The 23,043-nt window shown below is 48.0% G+C and overlaps 1 protein-coding gene across 1 annotated transcript in view; it reads right to left on the bottom strand.

Annotated features, from left to right (window-relative positions):
• Positions 1-23,043, bottom strand: part of SYMPK (symplekin scaffold protein) — a 257,360-nt gene that overhangs the window by 185,901 nt on the left and 48,416 nt on the right. The gene's annotated exons all lie outside the window — the stretch shown is intronic.

The following is a 23,043-nucleotide window of genomic DNA, read 5'->3' as shown; positions in this document are numbered from 1 at the left end:
ATGTATATAATTTGTATACCGCCCTTCATCTGTAGATCTCAGGACAGTTGAGAGCATAAAAATACAAGTTAAAATTCAAAACACATAACAACAAAAACAAGAACAAAGCCAAAACAAGTCTGAGTCGCGCCGATCAACACCTCCCTCCTTTCCATGAATTTGTCTATTCCTTTTCAAATTAGACTAATCCTTGGAAACGTGGGAGGTGCCTTATCAGTGGTGGTTGAAGCGAACCTCCCTGTTCAAGGGCAGTAGGCTGTGGCGCGAGTGGGGGGGGGGATGGCCGCCATACTTGTGCCCTCTGTGCTTTGTGATGGGCAGGCTGGGGCAGAGCTCTCTGGACCGAAACAGGCAGTGAAAGTAACTGAGAGCTGGTTGAGGACCTTTTTGGGGGATTGTGGAACTGCTGGTGAGAGATGGATGGTAACCGGGGAAACAGCACGGCTTCTCTCTGCTGATCAGCTTGGGTTCCGCCGACTTCTAATGACTTAACTGGTTTAATCTACCCGAGAGGGAATTCTTTTAAGTGGATTTAGATAGAAGATCCTTCGGCTTAGAGAAAGGGTGGCGGGAAGCTCGCCACGGCAGCCGGACAGGAGGCAGAGGTGTCTCAAAAGTAGACCCCGCTGCCCACTTCTCGTTTTGTAGGGTTGCCTGTTGCCTCCTGCACTTAGGAATGCCTCCGATTTCCAAATAACCTGGGCCCGGGGAGCAGACGCTGCATAATAATAATAATAATAATAATAATAATAATAATAATAATAATAATAATTTATTGTTTATACCCCGCCCATCTGGCTGAGTTTCCCCAGACACTCTGGGCGGCTCCCAATCGAGTGTTAAAAACAATACAGCATCAAATATTAAAAACTTCCCTAGACAGGGCTGCCTTCGGATGTCTTTTAAAAATAGGGACTAGAAACTTGCATTTGGTTGTACACTCAAATGCTTAGGGTGCCTAGTTTCTCTGCATCTGAGACCTGGTTGCGCCATAGAACAAACCCTAAGGGAAGGGAGCTGAAAAACGCAGAGAAGCTCTGAATTCTAGGCTTTTAGAAGACACTGTCTCTAGGACAGTATAAGAGCTGTTTGACAGTGGAACGGTCCCCCTTAAGAGGTGGTAGACTCTGCCTCCTTGGAGGTTTTTAAGCAGGGTGTGGGACTCAAAAGAGCAGGGGGTGGGACGAAAACAGCTTTTTGCAGCCCAAGCAGGTATTCCCTTGTGGGGAACATGCCAGGAGCCATTGGTGGTGAGCTGGCCCAGAAACGAGAGTGAGTAGAGCAACTGTTCTTACTGTTGTTAGCAGTGGCGTAGCGTGGGTTGTCAGCACCCGGGGCAAGGCAAGTAATTTGCGCCCCCTAACCCGTGGATTTGCGCCCCCTAACCCATGGATTTGCGCCCCCTAACCCTAACCCCCAGATGTTGCGCCCGGTGCGGCCGGCCCCCCTTGCACCCCCCACGCTACGCCACTGGTTGTTAGCTGCTCTGAGCCCAGCTTTGGCTGGGGAGGGCGGGATATAAATAACATATTATTATTATTATTATTATTATTATTATTATTATTATTATTATTATTATTATTATTAATCTGGCCCAGCAAGAGGCATCGTCACAGTTCCACAGAGTGGGTGTGGAGCAGGGCAGGTGAAGGGGTGTGGCCAAAAGAGGGGCGTGGCCTCGGAAGAGCCCCCGGGGGCCAGCAAGACAGCCACCGAGGGCCGCATTTGCCGCACCCCCCAAAAACCTTGTCTTCGCTCCCCCCCGCTCATAAAATAGTTTCCCAAGATGCAGTGCGGTCAGAGAGGAAAAGCAATTTGAAAACCAGGATTGAGCACTCTCTCAGCGGCTGGTAGCGTGCCAGAAATAATAGAAAAATGAATTGCTTAGCATAGACCTAAATATGGCTTCTGTTACCTTCCATCATTTATTCAATAGCAGCATTAAATATGCCCAAGGCAGAAGGCCAGAGAGCAGAATTCCCCAGCCTGGTGCCCTCAAGATGTTTTGGGCGACTACTTCGATCAGTCCCGGGCAGCATTCACAAAAAAACAAGTTGAGGTTACAGCATAGCTGTCAACCGTCCCTTATTTGGTGGGAAAGTCCCTTATTCCAGTGCTGTGTCCGGCTGCTGTCCCTTTTTGATGATGTCCCTTAAATTTCCTGGGTTTCAAAGGAAGCAGCTCCTCTCCCTCCCTCCTTGCCGGCCAGGGAGGAGGGAGGCTCCAACTGTGTTGCTTGGCTGCGTTGCTCACCCAATAAGGAGTCTAAGAACGACTGGGGGGTGGAGCTTGCATGCCTTGTCCTGATCAAATCGGCTGCGTTGTCTGGGGACTCGCCTTTGCTCAGCGCTTCCCAGTGGAGAGGTGAAAGTGGTTTTCCTTGCTGCATCCCCTTTGCTGGGTTGCTGCGCTGTGGGAACCACCGCTTGAGGCTTCATTTGGCTGCTGGCTGGGCTTTCTGCCTTTGGCTTGGAGGGGCTTGGAAAGTCCCTTATTTGGGCTGCCGATCCCTTATTTTCGAGGCTGCTGGTCCCTTATTTTCAAATCTGTAGGTTGACAGCTATGGGTTACAGGTTGAGGTTATTTTGCTCAGTTTGCAGCAAATGCATTGACCTGCCTCTCTATATGTTCCCTTTGTATTTTTAATCTTTGTTGGAAGCCGGCCAGAGTGGCTGGGGAGACCCAGCCAGATGGGCAGGGTACAAATCATAAATTATTATTATTATTATTATTACTACTACTACTACTTAGGGTTGTGCTAATGGGTTTGGGAAATCTGTATGACCCTTTCGTATTCTGTCTATATTCTGTGAAGTTCAAACAGGCTCCCACCACTCCTGACTACAGGTTTTCTTACATACCGTATTTTTTGCTCTATAAGATTCACTTTTCCCCTCCCCTTACTAAAAAGTAAGGGGAAATGTGTGTGTGTCTGATGGAGCGAATGCAGGCTGCGCAGCTATCCCAGAAGCCAGAACAGCAAGAGGGATCGCTGCTTTCGCTGCGCAGCGATCCCTCTTGTTGTTCTGGCTTCTGGGATTCAGAATATTTTTTTTCTTGTTTTCCTCCTCCAAAAACTAGGTGCGTCTTATGGGGGCATGTATTATTATGCGGAATGCCCTTGCATCAGATGTCAAGGAAACAGACAACTATATGACTTTTAGAAGACACCTGAAGACAGCCCTGTATAGGGAAGTTTTTAAGGTGTGATGTTTTATTGTTTTGTTAAATATTTTGTTGGGAGCCTCCTAGAGAGGCTGGGGAAAGCGAGTCAGATAGGCAGCGTATAAATAAAAGATTATTATTAATATTAATAATTACAGACAAGTATGGGTGTTTGTTTCTGTGTATATGCATACAGGCCATATTGGCCAAAATAGGAGCCACCCCAAATATCGTCAAATGGGGCTTCGGTTATAGGCTGCGCTAAAGTCTTAGATGAGCCAGATTTGGGGGTGAAAGGGCAATATAGTACAGTGGTGCCCCGCAAGACAAATGCCTCGCAAGACGGAAAACTCGCTAGACGAAAGAGTTTTCCATTTTGGAGGTGCTTCGCAAAACGAATTTCCTATGGGCTTGCTTCGCAAGACGACAATGTCTTGCGAGTTCCTGCTGGTTCCCCCCCCCCTTTTTCTAAGCCGCTAAGCCGCTTATCAGCTGATCCGATCAGCAGATAAGCCGCTAAAAGCCGCTTATAGCGCTAATCCGCTAATCCTTCAATGGGCTTGCTTCACAAGACGAAAAAACCGCTAGACGAAGAGAATCACAGAACGGATTCTTTTCGTCTTGCGAGGCACCACTGTATATAGATAAATAGACTTGCACTCATACATGGATGGATGGTGGCTAACAGATTGAGGTTGAATCCTGACAAGACAGAAGTACTGTTTTGGGGGGACAGGGGGCGGGCAGGTGTGGGGGCTCCCTGGTCCTGAATGGGGTAACTTTGCCCCTGAAGGACCAGATGCACAGCCTGGGAGTCATTCTGGACTCACAGCTGTCCATGGAGGCGCAGGTCAATTCTGTGTCCAGGGCGGCTGTCTACCAGCTCCATCTGGTATTCAGGCTGATACCCTATCTGCCTGCGGACTGCCTCGCCAGAGTGGTGCATGCTCTGCTTATCTCCCTCATGGACTACTGCCATGCGCTCTATGTGGGGCTACCTTTGAAGGTGACCCGGAAACTGCAATTAATCCAGAATACGGCAGCCAGATTGGTGACTGGGAGTGGCCGCCGGGACCATATAACACCGGTCCTGAGAGATCTCCATTGGCTCCCAGTACGTTTCTGAGCACAATTCAAAGTGTTGGTGCTGACCTTTAAAGCCCTAAACAGCCTCGGTCCAGAATACCTGAAGGAGTGTCTCCACCTCCAACATTCTGCCTGGACACTGAGGTCCAGCTCCGAGGGCCTTCTGACGGTTCCCTTGCTACAAAAAGCCAAGTTACAGGGAACCAGGCAGAGGGCCTTCTCGGTGGTGGCACCCACCCTGTGGAACGCCCTCCCACCAGATGTCAAAGAGAAAAATAACTACCAAACTTTTAGAAGACATCTGAAGGCAGCCCTGTTTAGGGAAGCTTTTAATGTTTAATAGGTTATTGTATTTTAGTGTTTTATTTGAAGCCGCCCAGAGTGGCTGGGGAAACCCAGCCAGAAGGGTGGGGTATAAACAATAAATTATGATGATGATGATGATGATGATGATGATGAAGAAGAAGAAGAAGAAGAAGAAGAATATGGACAGGAAGGTGCAGGAAAAGAGCAAGAGAGAATCATAGGATTGTGGAGTCAGAAGGGACCGTTAAGGTCCTCTAGCCCACCCCCATGCAGTGCAGGAATCTTTTGCCCAAGGTGGGGCTCGAACCCCCGACCCTGAAATTAACAGCCTCATGCTCTGCCAACTGAGCTATCCTGGGTAGGTGGGTGGGGCCCTCCTCATGCCCTTCCACATCCCCATGTTTTCTCCTAGACGCAACTAACACATTAGGTCCTGCCCATTTTCCCCTGTGGGTTGAGCATACGAAGGTGGCTATCACTAAAAAAAGACAACACTTTGGGATGCTAGTGATTGAATTTGGGACATTCTACGTGCAAAGCACCTGCCCTGCAACTGAGCTGCGGCCCTTCCCCAGGTGGTGAATTTTGGGCCACTCTAAGGGTGGAAGAGGGACGCGGGTGGCACTGTGGGTTAAACCACAGAGCCGAGGACTTGCTGATCAGAAGGTCGGTGGTTCGAATCCCCGCCACGGGGTGAGCTCCCATTGCTCGGTCCCTGCTCCTGCCAACCTAGCAGTTTGAAAGCACACCAGTGCAAGTAGATAAATAGGTACCGCTCCAGCGGGAAGGTAAATGACGTTTCCGTGCACTGCTCTGGTACGCCAGAAGCGGCTTAGTCATGCTGGCCACATGACCCGGAAGCTGTACGCCGGCTCCCTTGTCCAATAAAGCGAGATGAGCACCGCAACCCCAGAGTCGGCCACGACTGGACCTAATGGTCAGGGGTCCCTTTACCTTTACCTTTAAGGGTGGCAGAGATGGGGGCACACAGACCTGACTCGTGGGGTGCCCCACCCCCCAGAATTCCCCCCCTGCATGAGTCTCACTGAGCCCATTCACCTTGACGGCGCTTGCGCCGGCGTAATGCGACACGCTCCAACACCAGTGATTTGCATGTTGCATGTTAATTCAGGGATATGGAATTTCCGCATCAAAAGCACGATCCGGTGTGTGGGTGTGTGGGTGTGTGGGTGTGTGATATGAGTGTGCACACATGCACACACTCACACACACCTTTGCACATGCCTGGATCTCCAGTCAGAAGGACGTCTCTCTCCCTTTGGGTCCTTCTGTTCTGGCATCTTTTTGAAAAACAAAAAGTGACGGGGGGGGGTGGAGTGGAGAGCGAGAGAACGAGAGCGAGAGACCTGTTTTCATCAAGAGAGGGCTTTGATTTAGTACCGCAGGGGACCTTTGCAATCTGGACACAGCAGCGGGTCCAAATCGCTTATCACAAGGTTTCTCGCCAGCCCCGGCATTAACATCTTCCTCAGCGTGGGACTGGGAAGCAGAAGTAGGTCAGGCCTGTATCTTGGGTAAGTTCTGCGCAGGAAAGCAACACAACCCCTCCGCCAGGGCCAGATAAAAATAGGTGCTCCCATCTGAAAGTGAGGGGGCTGCTTATTATAGCCGGGTAGGAAGTTTAGCTGCTTTTTTGTGTTTTTTTGCGATCTGAGGTTGCTGAATCTCACCACACCACACCAAGGAATGGGGAGCTTTGGGCGGAATCCGGTACCGATTCCCAGTCTGAATGGGTCCAGGTTTCTTGGGAGTGTGCAATCATTATTTTTTTCAAATTTGATGGCATGCTTCAGACCGGTGGTTCGGTGAGCCCGGCATCCAGCTTCCAAAAGTTATGGGCCTCTGGAAATAGACAAGAATGCTGTGGAGGTGATGACTGTTTGCTAAAAAAGCAGCGTTCACCATCCTGGTGGCCTTTGGAGACCACATAACACCGGTCTTGAAAGACCTACACTGGCTCCCAGTACGCTTCCGAGCGTAATTCAAAGTGTTGGTGCTGACCTTTAAAGCCCTAAATGGCCTCAAAGGCCCAGTATACCTGAAGGAGCGTCTCCACCCTCATCGTTCTGCCCAAACACTGAGGTCCAGCGCCGAGGGCCTTCTGGCGGTTCGCTCCCTGTGAGAAGCCAAGTTGCAGGGAACCAGGCAGAGGGCCTTCTCAGTGGTGGCACCTGCCCTGTGGAACGCCCACTGAGGTCCAAAGGCCGAGGAAAGAATACCAGGTGACATGGTGGCAAAGGCTGCCAAGATGTTTTGTTCAGCAGTGGGATGCTCAAACTGAAGGAGTGCAGCAAAAGCGTGGCACTTTATAGCAAGCGACAGCAGGGGATTGGCTGTTTGGGGTCACGTGATTCCCAGACTCCCCCAGGGGGGTACTGGGCTGTGTTAGCATCGCAGCTTGAGGTGCTTGCCGTTTCCTCCTCCATTCAGGGGAGTCTCAGCACCCAAAGTCTGGGGCTCCTTTGGCAGACCCAGTTTTGGAAATGAAGCCGCGAGTGCGTGGGAGAATTTGGTCGTGGGGAGGCAAGCTGCATGTTTCTGAGCCCCATTCAAAGTGTTGGTGCTGACCTTTAAAGCCCTAAATGGCCTCAAAGACCCAGTATACCTGAAGGAGCGTCTCCACCCCCATCGTTCTGCCCGGGCACTGAGGTCCAGCGCCGAGGGCCTTCTGGCGGTTCCCTCACTGCAAGAAGCCAAGTTAGAGGGAACCAGGCAGAGGGCCTTCTCGGTGGTGGCACCCGCCCTGTGGAACGCCCTCCCACCAGATGTCAAAGAGAAAAACAACTACCAGACTTTTAGAAGACATCTGAAGGCAGCCTTGTTTATGGAAGCTTTTAATAGGTTATTATATTTTAATACTTTGTTGGAAGCCACCCAGAGTGGATGGGGAAACCCAGCAAGATGGGCAGGGTATAAATAAGAAATTGTTATTATTATTATTATTATTATTATTATTATTATTATTATTATTATTATTATTATTATTATTATGAAGCTGCCTTATTATTAGCAGTGGCTGTCCAGGGTTTCAGACAGGGGACGTGACGGGCCCTTCTTGAAGATGGAAGGAGGGGTTGAACATGAGCCCTTCTGCAAGCAAAGCAGATGTCCTATAACTGAGCTGCAGCTCTTCCCCGTTGTGTGAGAAAGGGCAAAGGAAGAAAGATTTGGAGGCAGAGAAAATATGTGAAGTTGCTTGAGGAAACAGGAGACCTTGAGGGTGGCCGAGCGTGGGGAGCTGGGGGAGCAAATCTCGTGCAGGAAGGGGGAGGAGGGTCAAGAGAGAAGGAAGCACAGGCGCATGGAAGACTTGAAAGACCCCTGGGTTTGAATCCAGGCCCGCAAGGTGCCCTGGGATGGCATCACAACTGCCTTCTGCCTTTGCCAGTGGCGCATGGGGCTGTTCCTACTCTGTGTGTGTGTAGTGGGGCAAATTCTGTGTTTGTTGTTGTTTAGTCGTTTAGAATCATAGAGTTGGAAGAGACCACAAGGGCCATCGAGTCCAACCCCCTGCCAAGCAGGAAACACCATCAGAGCACTCCTGACATATGGTTGTCAAGCCTCTGCTTAAAGACCTCCAAAGAAGGAGACTCCACCACAGTATGATGTAGAAACAGGGCAGGACAAACTTAGGAATGTTGTTCTTTGGTTGTTTAGTCGTGTCCGACTCTTCGTGACTCCCTGGACCAGAGCACGCCAGGCACTCCTGTCTTCCACTGCCTCCCGCAGTTTGGTCAAACTCATGCTGGTAGCTTCGAGAACACTGTCCAACCATCTCATCCTCTGTCGTCCCCTTCTCCTTGTGCCCTCCATCTTTCCCAACATCAGGGTCTTTTCCAGGGAGTCTCCTTCTTTAAAAAAACAAAGGTAGCCCCATGTAGACCACCCTGCAGTGGTCCAAGTGGGAGATAACCAGAGCATATACCACCCTGGTGAGACAGTGCGCAGGCAGGCAGGCTGGACTCGACAACCCTCCAACTTTCCAGATCTGTGTTTCCGTGATCGCAGACATAGCTGCCGCCACTTGTCAGCCCTAGACACCTGGGTGGAGGCAGTGGGGATGAAAGCTCAGATGAGATGGCAGGAGTGGATTTCGGTCCGTGCTGGACCAGACTGCTGTGGTGTCTGCCGATGTACCTTTGTGGATTTGGGGGAAATGCATTAGGTTCTTGGCAAAGACACAAACTGCCTGCGGCGATGCCTTGCTTAATAATAGCTACAGGGAATAGGTCACCTGTACTGGTTCCCATTTTAAAAATAAATAATTTCATTTTATTTACAGTGGTACCTCGGTTTAAGTACTTAATTCGTTCTGGAGGTCTGTTCTTAACCTGAAACTGTTCTTAACCTGAAGCACCATTTTTACCTAATGGGGCCTCCTGCTGCTGCTGTGCCGCCAGAGCACGATTTCTGTTCTCATCCTGAGGTAAAGTTCTTAACCTGGGGTACTATTTCTGGGTTAGCGGAGTCTGTAACCTGAAGCGTCTGTAACCTGAAGCGTATGTAACCCGAGGTACCACTGTATTTGTTAACATTCTTATATTACATCGGTAAACGTTGTCATATTACATTACAGGACTTACTATAATATAATTCCCAACATGTATACAAAAATTATATACAAATTTTATATACCTAGAAAGAAAATGAAACAAAAAAGAAAGAAAGAACAAAGAGGGGGGGAACTCCCCCCAAAAAAATCATATACATACCAACACACTAGACTTCCGGTCTTTCCTGTTGTATATTCCTTTTTTTACAAATGAATGTACTCTTAGTATTGTATATTTCTTTACATATTATCTAAGACATTCCTATATCAATATGTGCTCTTAGTCTTATTTCTCAACTCAGTCTCACTCCAACGTCAATCAGATGCCAGCATAGATAGCGAACCTTTACTGTATTTTTGAACGTATGTTTTATATCTATCCCACTTTCCCGCAAATTTTTGTTTTGAATTGCCTCTCAGGGTATTTGTCAACTGCGCCATTTCAGCAAATTCTTGTCGCTTGTAATGCCAGTCCATTATTGTCGGAGCTTCTTCTTCCTTCCCCCCCTTTGCACCAAAGACCCTTTGCCAACTGCATCCTCCTGCCCCTTTAGCAGACTTTGTGTTGCCACGCTAGAAGCCGGTCCGGGCCAAATTCTATGCAATACGCCTGTCTCCCGCGATGACGTGCCGTGCCTGGAAAGTTGGCACGGGCTGCCTTTTCTTGTTGTGGCCAGAGACTGCCCCAGCTCTCGTCCACCCTGGGATTCAGATGGTGCTTCCTGACGCTTTGTTCCTTCCCTTGCAGAGGACGGCGAGTACTTCCTCAAGGTCCTGATCCCCAGCTATGCCGCCGGATCCATCATTGGCAAAGGAGGCCAAACGATTGTCCAACTGCAGAAAGAAACCGGAGCTACTATCAAGCTCTCAAAGTCGAAGGACTTCTACCCAGGTGAGCGCGGGCAGCTGGGAGGGTCAACAAGGTGGAAGGAATTCTCTGTACGTTTTCCAACATTGGCGGTTCATACGGTGTACATTCCTGGTGTCCCAAAACCAGGGACGGGGCAAAGCTTGTTCATACGTGTCTGTATGCAGGGACAGCGTGGTATAGCGGTTAGAGCGTTAGAAGAGCAGGATTCGAATCCGCACCCAGCCATGAAGGTCACCTCTCGGCCTAACCTACCCCGCAGGGTTGTTTGTAGAGGTTAAATGCGGAGGGGGAGAACCATGGATACAGCCTTGAGCTCCTGGCAAAAGGCGGCGGGATACAGAAGCAGGGAATAAATTTCAAAAAACGTCGCTTCCACACTGCTGTATTGTTTTTAACACTCGATTGAGAGCTGCCCAGAGTGGCTGGGAAAACTCAGCCAGATGGGCGGGGTATAAATAATAAATTATTATTATTATTATTATTATTATTATTATTATTATTAGCCGAATGTATGAACTCAGTAACCTGAAGAAAGCTGAGTCTTGGGGATATTGAGAGGAGATGCGATAGCTGTCTTCAAATATCTGAAGGGCTGTCACGAGGCAGATGGAGCAAGCTTGTTTTCTCCTGCTCCGAAGGGTAGGACTCGAACCCATGGCTTTGTGTTACAAGAAAGGAGATTCTGACTAAACATCTGGAAGAGCTTTCTGGCAGTAAGAGCTGTTTGACAGGGGAACGGTCTCCCACGAGAGGTTGTGGACTCTCCTTCCTTGGAGGTTTTTAAGCAGAGGTTGGACGGCCATCTGTCCTGGATGCTATAGTTGAGATTCCCGCATTGCAGGGGGGGTTGGACTAGATGATTCTTGGGGTACCTTCCAACAGTTCTACGATTCGATGATAGCATTCCCGTGTGCACAACTGTCACTCAAGGGTGCAGTTGTTCAAGTGAAGAACATGCATGTGTGAACCAGCTTCGGAGAGGGTTTCATTTGGGGAGGGAAGTGTTGTTTTTTGTGGGTTTTACGGCCTCTCCAACAAGGAAGCTTATAGATGGGCATTAAACCGTAAGACTTTGGTGTGGTTTGATTTGTGGCCCGGCTCAAGTCCCTTGCCTTCCCTCAATTTGCCATCTCCTCTTCCCCTCAGGCCTCCACGTTCTCTGCCTATCATTCCCTTGGCTCTCTTCTTCTTGGTCTCCTAGCTACTCCAGCCACCGCCAGCCTGACGCCTTCCAGACATTTTGGACCACAACTCCCTTCGCCTCTGACTGTTCGTCTCATTGACTGGCTGGCTGGCTAGAGCTGCCGGGAGTTATAGTTCCAAACATCTGGAAGGCAAGAAGCTGGCGTGCTCTGTCCCCACCCCGGCTTTCAGATACCCCAAATCTGAGCTCCTCCTTTCTTGAGCTGCTGTTTCACCTACAGGCCAACTCAAGACTTTTTAGGGGCCCTCTATGTGGGTCCTCCACCTCACCACCGGCCACACCTTCCCAGAAAGTTATTGTTGTTTAGTCGTTTATTCGTATCCGACTCTTCGTGACCCCCTTGACCAGAGCACGCCAGGCACTCCTGTCTTCCACTGCCTCCCGCAGTTTGGTCAAACTCATGCTGGTAGCTTTGAGAACACTGTCCCACCATCTCATCCTCTGTCGTCCCCTTCTCCTTGTGCCCTCCATCTTTCCCAACATCAGGGTCTTTTCCAGGGAGTCTTTCTCTTCTCATGAGGTGGCCAAAGTCTTGGAGCCTCAGCTTCAGGATCTGTCCTTCCAGTGAGCACTCAGGGCTGATTTCCTTCAGAATCGAGAGGTTCGATCTTCTTGCAGTCCATGGGACTCTCAAGAGTCTCCTCCAGCACCAGAATTCAAACGCATCAATTTTTTGGCAATCAGCCTTCTTTAGGGTCCAGCTCTCACTTCAATACATCACTACTGGGAAAACCATAGCTTTAACTATACGGACCTTTGTTGGCAAGGTGATGTCTCTGCTTTTTTTTCCACCCCCACCCCCGCACCCAGAAAGTGAACTACTTAAATTACAATTGCAAGCATGTAAGGTGGCTGGGCTGGCCAGCAAAGTACCCCCTACTCCAGTGGCAGGGGTCTAGGGCCGTCGAAGACCCCAGGCACCCCACAGTTGCGGACGCTGCCCATCTTCGCCACGGAGTGCCCAGGCTTGCCCCCCCATCTCCCTATAATCCCAAGCTGTGATTGAAGGGCAGACAAAGCCCTGACAGGACAGCCCCTGGCTAAGCTGCTTTCCCTCCGCATCCTCCACTCTTTATTGCCGGATTATGGGATGGGCTGGCAAATCCTCGCCAGTGTAAAAAACGATGGAGGGGTGTCGTGGCGACGGGGGAGAGGGAGAGAGAGAAGGCCTCCGCTCTTGTTGCCTTGGCAACAGGGAGCAGGTGCCTTGTTTGTTTGCAGCTTCCGGGAAGGACCCCCCCTTCCCCTTCGAGGGAAAGGAAACCCTTTGTATTTGATGAGGTCTGGCCAGGGTGGAAACGCAGCCCTCCTGCATTCTTGAAAGCTGAGAGAGCTGCGGATTCCTGCCCACAGTCGCGCTGCAAGTCGGGACTTTGCTCCGCCAAGACTGTCTTCCGAGAGCAAGTGTGGTGTACTGGTTGGGGTGTTGTACCAGTACCCCGTGAGACCTGGGTTCAAATCCTCACTCGGCCACAAAGCCCCCTGGGTGAGACCTTAAGGGCCGGTCACTGTCTCTCAGCCTAGCCTACCTTTTAGTGTATTTTTGGTCTTTGTTGGAAGCCGCCCAAAGTGGCTGGGGAAACCCAGCCACATGGGCAGGGTACAAATAATAAATTTATTATTATTATTATTATTATTATTATTATTATTATTATTATTATTACCTCACACAGTGACGTGGGTGGCGCTGTGGGTTAAACCACAAAGTCTAGGACTTACCGATCAGAAGGTCGGCGGTTCGAATCCCCGCGATGGGGTGAGCTCCCGTTGCTCGGTCCCTGCTCCTACCAACCTAGTAGTTCGAAAGCACGTCAAAGTACAAGTAGATAAATAGGTACCACTCTGGCGGGAAGGTAAATGGCATCTCCGTGCGCCGCTCTGCTTTGCCAGAAGCAGCTTAGTTATGCTGGCCACATGACCCAGAAGCTGTACACCGTCTCTCTCGGCCAATGGAGCGAGATGAGCGCCGCAACCCCAGAGTCGGTCACGACTGGACCTAATGGCCAGGGGTCCCTTTACCTATTACCTCACACGGTTGTTGTGGGGATTCAGCGGGAAGGGGGAGAACCATGTATAGTCCGCCTGGAGCTCCTCAGAGAAAAAGTCGGGGAATAAATACATCTGTCTTATCTCGGGAGACAACGGAGGAGTGCTCTTTTGTGAGTGAAGTCAAACTGCGGGAAGGTTTGAGCGTCGGCTGTTTGCTGTAGAGACCAAAACGGGAGAGACATGTTTTGTTGCAGCCGGGGCAGATGAAGGTGTCCTGTTGTTGTGCTGCTGCAGAAACACCATGTCGTCTCTTCTCTCTGCCCTCCTCCCAGAGGTCACTTGCAATAAATAAATAAACGCATATCTCTTTCCTCCATGCACACATGTCGAAAACCCAGCTCAGCAATCAAAGGCTTGCAGCTTGATCCTGTATGTTTGTGTGCATGCATGCGCCAGCCCAAGTGGTGCTGGTGCAACTTTGTGGTATTATTATTATTATTATTATTATTATTATTATTATTATTATTACTACAGTGGTACCTCAGGTTAAGTACTTAATTCATTCCGGAGTTCCGTTCTTAACCTGAAACTCTTCTTAACCTGAAGCAGCACTTTAGCTGCTGCGCCGCCGGAGCACAATTTCTGTTCTCATCCTGAAGCAAAGTTCTTAACCTGAAGCACTATTTCTGGGTTAGCAGAGTCCGTAACCTGAAGCGTATGTAACCTGAAGCATATGTATTATTATATCCTGGGCAACTGGCTGGGTTTGCCCTAGCTAAAACAACTACTTAAGGCAGCGGTTCTCAATTAGCTACCGTATTTTTTGCTCTGTAAGACTCACTTTTTCCCTTCTAAAAAGTAAGAGGAAATGTGTGTGCGTCTTATGGGGCGAACGCAGGCTGCGCAGCTATCCCAGAAGCCAGAACAGCAAGAGGGATTGCTGCTTTCGCTGCACAGTGATCCCTCTTGCTGTTCTGGCTTCTGAGATTCAGAGTATTCTTTTTTCTTGTTTTCCTCCTCCAAAAACTAGGTGCGTCTTGGGGTCTGGTGCGTCTTATAGAGCAAAAAATACGGTAATTACTGAGGACTCCCTATTTTTCAAAAGCCAAGCTACGGAAAAGGAACAGGAAACTCAGCCTGGGCTGGCCAGCTAGGGAAACAGATTCAATAGCAGGAAACACTCCTTCTGATAAGCAGGCCAGAGGAACGCAGGCATGGCCTTTGCGCTGCAGCCACAATGTGCGTTCACCCAGATTTATCCAGATTTGGGAGCTGCTGTCTGATTCCCTCCCCCCCCCCCCAGGCTCAAAGAGGGTCAGGAAAGGAACGAAGGGCCCAACAGGAAGGGGAGTAGGAGGCAAAGGGGCAGTTTCGGAACGAGGGAGGCCTTTAAAAGGCAGAGGAACAAGCAGCAGGGCTAACTCATGGAAAATTCGGGAGAAATGCTGGATATAAATTTGTCCTTGGGGGTGGATGCCCGAGGGCTCCCAGAGCAGGCATGCTAGGAAGATCTCTCAAGTTCCTAGACCACAAAGAGGTGAAGGAGCTCATCCAGCTGCACTTAACAAGGGGCAAACTTCAGGTTACACTAAACGCACTTTTCAGAAAAGCAAGCTGGCTGCTTGTGTTTTATTTTGAAGGGAAAGCAGCCGTGTGGGCCCCAGACTGTGCTCCGAGCAGCTGGAGGGACTTTCTGTAGGAAACTTGCACGAGTCCTTTGCCCGGATTTTGGCTCTGTGGACCTGTGAAGTGGCCAGCTTAAGCGAGCTTTGAAAATACCACGTTTAAGGGAATGCATAGTTTGGCCTTAAATCACTTGGGCACATCAAAAATCCAATAAGGCATGTGGGAATAATAAATAATACTAATACTAATACTAATACTACTACTACTAATAATAATAATAATAATTTATTATTTATACCCCGCCCATCTGGCTGGGCCTCCCCAGCCACTCTGGGCGGCTTCCAAAAGAATATTAAAATACATCAAACATTAAAAGTGTGTGTAACCCGAGGTACCACTGTGGGTACCTTTTGCCCATATATATGGGCAAAAGATTCCTGTATTGGAGGGCCGTGGCCTTCCACTCTACAATTCCACAAGTCTATGATTCTGTAGCCATAAGGTTGCGGTCCAGATTCTGGGACTTGTTTTCTCCCATTCAGGAATAAGCTCCCATGCATCTCCTTCGACGCCATTGACTTGATGCTGTTTCCATTGATTCCCACCCAGCGTAGTCCTTGTGCAATTCAAGAGCTGAATTTCCCCATGTCGCCGCATTGCCTCTTCCAGACTCCCTGTTTATTGAGCATTCGTCTTGGCTTGCTTGATAAATGTTTGTGGGAGGGAGGTTATACGACATTTATTGTTGTTAGCCGCCCTGAGCCCGGCTTCGGCTGGGGAGGGCGGGATATAAATAAAATTTATTATTATTATTATTATTATTATTATTATTATTATTATCAGCTCTTTATTGAGCATTCGTTCTGATTTGTTTGCAGGAAGGTGTGTATTATATATATATAATTTGTTTACCGCCCTTCATCTGTAGATCTCAGGGCGCGGTTCACAGGTTAGATGACATCACATCAAGCAGCTTCTTTTCTTCTTTTTTTAAAAAATGTTTTTATTAACAAATTCCACATAACAATTTGTCAAAACATATCATATTCGTTATTTCCCCCCTTTTTCCCCACCCCGCTTCAATCCCGCCCCCAGAGACTTCCCTCAGCTCCTCTCTCTGATTTCTCAGCACATATTACTCTCTGCATTTTCTAACATTACCTATCTACCATGTTATCAACTAACAAATTTGTGTACGTTTATTCAAAACCTGCCAAGGAGTCCAATTTATTTTGTTGTCTTTTTAGATAAGTTGTAAAAAGCTCTTCCTTAAAGTCACAGGTCCTTGTCCTGCAATTTGTATGTCATTTTAGCCAACTCTGCGTAGGTCATCAATTCTTTCTTTCGTTGGGACATCAAGCAGTTTTCATCTCACATTTCCCTCCCCTTTCCGTAATGCAGTGAAATATGCTCAGAGTCGCAAAGTGATTTCATGCTCTTTATTCAGCTCATAGTGGTGAGGAGGAATGAATGAATGTCCCCTCCAAGTATCTGCTTTATATACATTATTTACACAATGGGCTGCACATGATTGGCTAATTCTGGAATTCTACTGTAAGCCAATCAGGTTGTGGATTCACTTATATCTGGAGCATGATTGGGTGGTTCCTGCCAACCAATCATACTGCTACATTGTTCTAGGACCAATCAGACTGCTGCATTCTGAATCCTATTGTTCTAGGACCAATCAGACTGCTGCAATTTGGATCCTATTGTTCTAGGACCAATCAGACTGCTGCAGTTTGGATCCTATTCAACTCAGTACATAACATGCAGGATGTTGAATTTTATTTTATTTTTTGAAGGGGGAAAAAGTGGGTTTGTTGTGGAAAAGCACCAAATCCACAAACCGTGCGGCAAAAATTTGCCGGCGTGTGAGTGAGTCCGAACGAAGTTTGGAAGTGGCTGACCTGCCGCATGCTGGGAAAAGTTTCTGGATGTTCTTAGGGCCACACAGCTGTGGCAGGCACAAAATTCCTGCCAGGAGCGCCATGGCAGCCCAACTTGGCCCTGCAGGGTGGCGTGGGGGGGGTACCCCCTTCTGCCTCCCCTCCCCCTAATTTAGCCAGCTTCCGGCAGCTGTCTGGGTTATCCAAAGGGGCCTTGTGTCCTTTGATAGCTTAGATCCCTGTTCTATTTCTCTCTCCCTCTCAGAGGCTAAGAATATGCCAGGTTCCCTCCACACCCCTTCCTATTTATCCAGTGCTGACTAACACTTGGCTAGGCCAGTCCTATTGTTCCCGGGAAAGTGCAGCCCTTGTTGTTGGTAGCTTTTGTGGGATGGTGGAGAAGGCAGGGGTTAGGCAGGGGGTCCTTTGGCTCACCTCTGCAGTCGCTGCTGCTCTGCTTGTGCAGAGTCAGGCAGAGGACCGGGCCAGGTAGATAATGTGCCCCCCCTCTTTTTTTACCCTGAGGATAACTCATAGCTGTCAACCTTCCCCTTTTTTATTGCGGGAAATTCCCTTAATCCAGTGCCGTACGTAATGATATGGGTTTTTTTCTGTAGATGTGTGTTTTTTTCGTTTTTGTTTTGTTTTGTTCCCTTTGCTTTTTTTTCCTTTCCTTTCCTTTTTTTTTTTTTTGTTTGTTCCGTTTTGTTTGTTTGTATAGTATTATTTTGGATTCAATGTTTGTAATTTTTGTTATGATTCTGCATTGAAAATAAATAAATAAACTCTTTAAAAAATAAATAAATCCAGTGCCGTTTCCCGCCTCTTCCCGCTGCTAACCCGGATTGTTAGATATCCCGTAGACTGTCCACAGGTGAGGCTGCTGATCCCTTATTTTCAAATCTGAAAGTTGGTAGCTATGGGATAACTGAAGTCTTATAAATAAGTATATAAATAATTTTCACAAAAGTTATGCTGACAAATACCGTATTTTTTGCTCTATAAGACGCACCAGACCACAAGATGCACCTAGTTTTTGGAGCAGGAAAACAAGAAAAAAAAGATTCGGAATCTCAGAAGAACAGCAAGAGAGATCGCTATGCAGTGAAAGCAGCAATCCCTCTTGCTGTTCTGGCTTCTGGGATAGCTGCGCAGCCTGCATTCGCTCCATAAGACGCACACACATTTCCCCTTACTTTTTAGGAGGGAAAAAGTGAGTCTTATAGAGCAAAAAATACGGTAATTTTATTTCGAGGCTTGAACCGTATCTGCATATAAAGACAAAATGGAAAATACAGTAGTACCTCTGGTTACGTACTTAATTTGTTCTGGTGGTCCGTTCTTAACCTGAAACTGTTTTTAACCTGAAGCACCACTTTAGCTAATGGGGCCTCCTGCTGCTGCCACGCTGCCGGAGGACAATTTCTGTTTTCATCCTGAAGCAAAGTTCTTAACCCGAGGTACTATTTCTGGGTTAGCGGAGTCTGTAACCTGAAGCGTCTGTAACCTGAGGTACCACTATAGAGAAATACTCTGACCGAGGCCCCCTTTGGAATCGGAGGTCCGGGCCAAGTGACCCATATGCCCCCCCCTCTGTCTGGGCCTGCTGCTCTGTGGTCACCCATGTTGAGCTCATAGCTGTCAACTTTTCCCTTTTTTGCGGGAAATTCCCTTATTCCAGCGCCGTTTCCCGCTGCTCTCCTGGATTGTTAGATAAAAGTGGTGGTGGGGTTTTAATGGTGACAGCTGGCGGTGTCATGTGTGGCGTTTGGCCTCCTAGGTGGGTCATAAGGAAAGGGTTAAATGAGTGTGAAGTGATTGGCCAGTGGGAACCCAAGGGGAGGAGTTAGAGTTAGAGTTGGGAAGCGGATGGCGCTGTGGGTAAAACCTCAGTGCCTAGGACTTGCTAATCGTAAGGTCGGCGGTTTGAATCCCCGTGGCGGGGTGAGCTCCCGTCTTTCGGTCCCAGCTCCTGCCCACCTAGCAGTTCGAAAGCACCCCTAAGTGCAAGTATATAAATAGGTACCACTCCAGCGGGAAGGTAAACGGCATTTCCGTGTGCTGCGCTGGTGCTGGCTCGCCAGATGCAGCTTCGTCATGCTGGCCACGTGACCTGGAAGTGTCTCCGGACGGCGCTGGCTCCTGGCCTCTTGAGCGAGATGAGCGCGCAACCCTAGAGTCGGCCACGACTGGCCCGTACGGGCAGGGGTACCCTTACCTTTTTTTAGTGTGGAAGTCAGTTGGGAGTTGGAGAAGGAAGAGGGAGGATAAGTCTGTGGATTGGTCTAGTTTTGATGTGAGAGTGAGTGAAATTGTTAGGAGTCAGATAGACAGTTGGGATAATCAGTTAGAAGTTAAGAGGATGGTATAGGCCAGTATAGAAACTAAGGATAAGAAACTGACAAGAAAAATTATCTGAAACCATAAACTTGTTCATGCTTATAAAATAAACTTGATTATTTGTTTTAATGTTAACAACCGTCTGGACTCAGTGTGTACCCAAGAGAAACAGGTTGGTGGCAGCGGGGAAGTGATCATAGTGGTGGCACAGGCATCAATAGACCATCAAACGTCCGGGGACCCTGTGTGATTGCCACAGCATGGCTGACTCTGCATGGAGCTTTCAGGTTGGCATTGTTTGTGTGGCATGGGGAAAGGGGCATTTCAGCGAAGCTGTTGAATCCATGTGGTGTTTTTCAAGTTTGTTGTGAAGATGGGGGGAGTGGCTTGAATTTCCTGCATTCTATATTTGAGGGGTTTTAAAATACAGTGGTACCTCGGGTTACAGACGCTTCAGGTTACAGACTCCGCTAACCCAGAAATAGTACCTTGGGTTAAGAACTTTGCTTCAGGATGAGAACAGGAATCGCATGGTGTGGCACAGCAGCAGCAAGAGGCCCCATTAGCTAAAGTGGTACCTCAGGTTAAGAACAGTTTCAGGTTAAGAACAGACCTCCAGAACAAATTAAGTTCTTAACCCGAGGTACCACTGTATATATACAGTATATATATATTTATGATTTTCAATTTTATACATTTCAATAATTTTACCTTCATTTTAACATTTCGAAACTCGACTTCCTTCCCCCTCTTTCTGCGGTTCCTTAAATTTAGTTTTTTTATATTCTCTGCATATTCCAAATTAACTCATTTATTCATCTACTTTAAATATATACTCTTTTAAAACTGCAGTTTATTACACTAATCCTGCCAGTGTTCTTGTTTGTTTACAGTTTGTTTGTAAATACTCAATAAACCATTTCCATTCTTTTATAAAAAGTTTGTTATCTTGGTTTCTTATCCTTCCAGTAAATTTTGCCAGTTCTGCAAAGTCTGCAAGTTTTTGTATTCATTCTTCCTTTGCTGGGTCTTCTGCTTCTTTTGGGGCAAGTAACATTCTTGCTGCTGCAGTACCATACATAAATAAGTTTCTATACATTTTAGGTATATATAATCCCCAGCTTTTTTTTTTAACGAAGGTTATTTTAAACATCCTTTTCATTTCATTATATATCATTTCCCAGTAAGCTTTAACCTTACTACAAGACCACCACATATGATAAAAAGAACCTTCTTTCTCTTTACATTTCCAACACTTATTCGATTGAGATTTGTACATTTTTGGCAACTTACTCAGTGTTCGATACCTCTGATATTTCGCTTTCGTACAATTTTCTCTTAGACCGTAACATGCTGTAAATTTTATATCCATATTCCACCATCGTTCCCATGCTTCCATATTTGAGGTTTTTGTGTCCATGTGGCAAGGCGAAGGAAGCAGCTTCTGTGAATGATGGTCCCTATTTCAAATTCTGGCTGAGCTGTGCGTTTTGCACCTGCCAAGCACCATTGCGGATCAGTGTGCCTACACACCCATTACGGGTGTGAGGGCACAGCCCTTTCACAGCTCGGTTCAAATCTCACCTGAGCTTCAAACTAAGGAAGTCTGTGTGTCTCAGCTCCATTCTTTGCGGGATGAAAACACTCGCCTAACCTCGCAGAGCTGTTGTGAGGGCCGCCTGGCGAACATATTGATGGGTTGCGTACAAAATGCTTGGCTACGTGGACATTTATGTTGGACTCACCATATCATCCTCATTAGGAATCATGTGATCTTTTGATGAATTAAATCTAAGAATTAATATTAATTCTTGTTGTCGTTTAGTCGTGTCCGACTCTTCGTGACCCCCTGGACCAGAGCACGCCAGGCACTCCTGTCTTCCACTGCCTCCCATAGTTTGGTCAAACTCATGCTGGTAGCTTCGAGAACACTATCCAACCATCTCATCCTCTGTCATCCCCTTCTCCTTGTGCCCTCCATCTTTCCCAGCATCAGGGTCTTTTCCAGGGAGTCTTCTCTTCTCATGAGGTGGCCAAAGTCTTGGAGCCTCAGCTTCAGGATCTGTCCTTCCAGTGAGCACTCAGGGCTGATTTCCTTCAGAATGGAGAGGTTTGATCTTCTTGCAGTCCATGGGACTCTCAAGAGTCTCCTCCAGCACCAGAATTCAAAAGCATAAATTCTTCGGCGATCCGCCTTCTTTATGGTCCAGCTCTCACTTCCATACGTCACTACTGGGAAAACCATAGCTTTAATTAATAATAAATAGGAATGCCTAAAACGAGAGGTAGGGACGTGGGTGGCGCTGTGGTCTAAACTAAGGTTACTAGATTTTTTTCAATGAATCCAGGGACACTTTTCAACTTCAATGGATTTTGTATGGGAACTGTCCCCGGGAAACGGGGACGTATGGTAACCTTAGTCTAAACCACAGAGCCTAGGGCTTGCTGACCGGAAGATCTGCAGTTTGAATCCCCGCCATGGGGTGAGCTCCCGTTGCTCGGTCCCTGCTCCTGCCAACCTAGCAGTTCGAAAGCACATCAAAGTGCAAGTAGATAAATAGGTACCGCTCCGGCGGGAAGGTAAACGGCGTTGCCGTGCGCTGCTCTGGTTCGCCAGAAGCGGCTTAGTCATGCTGGCCACGTGACCTGGAAGCTGTACGCCGGCTCCCTCAGCCAATAAAGCGAGATGAGCGCCGCAACCCCAGAGTCAGTCAGGACTGGACCTAATGGTCAGGGGTACCTTTACCTTTACCTTTAAAACGATAGGTGCTCGAGTGAACATCTGCCCCACCCCAGAGACTCTGGCTGAGAATGTAATCCCAGATTCCTGCCAATTCCTTGGTGGGCAGGAATCGATTGCCACCAGGGACGGATTTAAGATGAGGCCCTAAGCTACTAAAGGTAATGGGGCCCTTTATATGTTGTTGCTGTTTTTTGTGTTGAATATATGCTATACAGTGGTATCTCGGGATGCGAACGGGATCCGTTCCGGAGCCTCGTTCACATCCTGAATAGAACGTAAGACGCGACTGCGCATGCGCGGGTCGCGATTTGCTTCTTCCGCGCATGCGCATGATGTCATTTTGACTGCGCATGCGCGAGCGGCGGAACCAGGAAGTAACAAGTTCTGTTACTTCTGGGTCGCTGCAGAGCGCAACCCGAAAATACTTATCCTGAAGCATATTTATCCCGAGGTATGATTGTATGGTAATTTATGGACCTAATAGGTATCTCAAGCCATTTGCACATGTTCCCCTGCAACCAGTCCATGCAGAATGTAGGCACCCTATACAGTGGTACCTCGGGTTAAGTACTTAATTTGTTCCGGAGGTCCGTTCTTAACCTGAAACTGTTCTTAACCTGAAGCACCACTTTAGCTAATGGGGCCTCCTGCTGCTGCCGCGCCGCCGGAGCCCGATTTCTGTTCTCATCCTGAAGCAAAGTTTCTTAACCTGAGGTACTATTTCTGGGTTAGCAAAGTCTGTAACCTGAAGCGTATGTAACCTGAAGCGTATGTAACCCAAGGTACCACTGTATATAGAAAGGAGCAAACCCATGATATTTTAGGGAGCAGGCTAGCAGGTGGGGCCCATGACTTACATCATAGGAGCCTACACAACACAAAACACTGTTGCTGTATGTAGGATTTTTAAATTGTTTTTTATCTTATATTTTGGAAATATACATCCAGGTTTTTTCCCTTAAATCTTTTTTTGGGGGCCCCAAGAGAGTGGGGCCCTAAGCTATAGCTTGTTTAGCTTATACGTAAATCCAGCACTGATTGTACACTCTGCACCTGCTCAGAGATAGCCTTTCTCCTTGGTAACCCCCTGGGGTTAAACCCTGGCTTCCTACGCCACCCCTCCCTATCCGAAAAGAAAGCTACTGGGGCTGAAGCCTAGGAGGGCTGGACTTTTTCTAGCTCAGTTTTTGTGTTGTATGCAGACCCTCCTTGCGCAACGGAAGCCAGCTTTCCACCCACCCTTCTTAGCAG

Source organism: Podarcis bocagei (assembly GCF_964188305.1).
Source record: "Podarcis bocagei genome assembly, chromosome: 7".
NCBI classification, from domain to species: domain Eukaryota; kingdom Metazoa; phylum Chordata; class Lepidosauria; order Squamata; family Lacertidae; genus Podarcis; species Podarcis bocagei.
The sequence above is the reverse complement of the archived record's forward strand: the minus strand, read 5'-3'. Positions and strand labels throughout refer to the sequence as shown.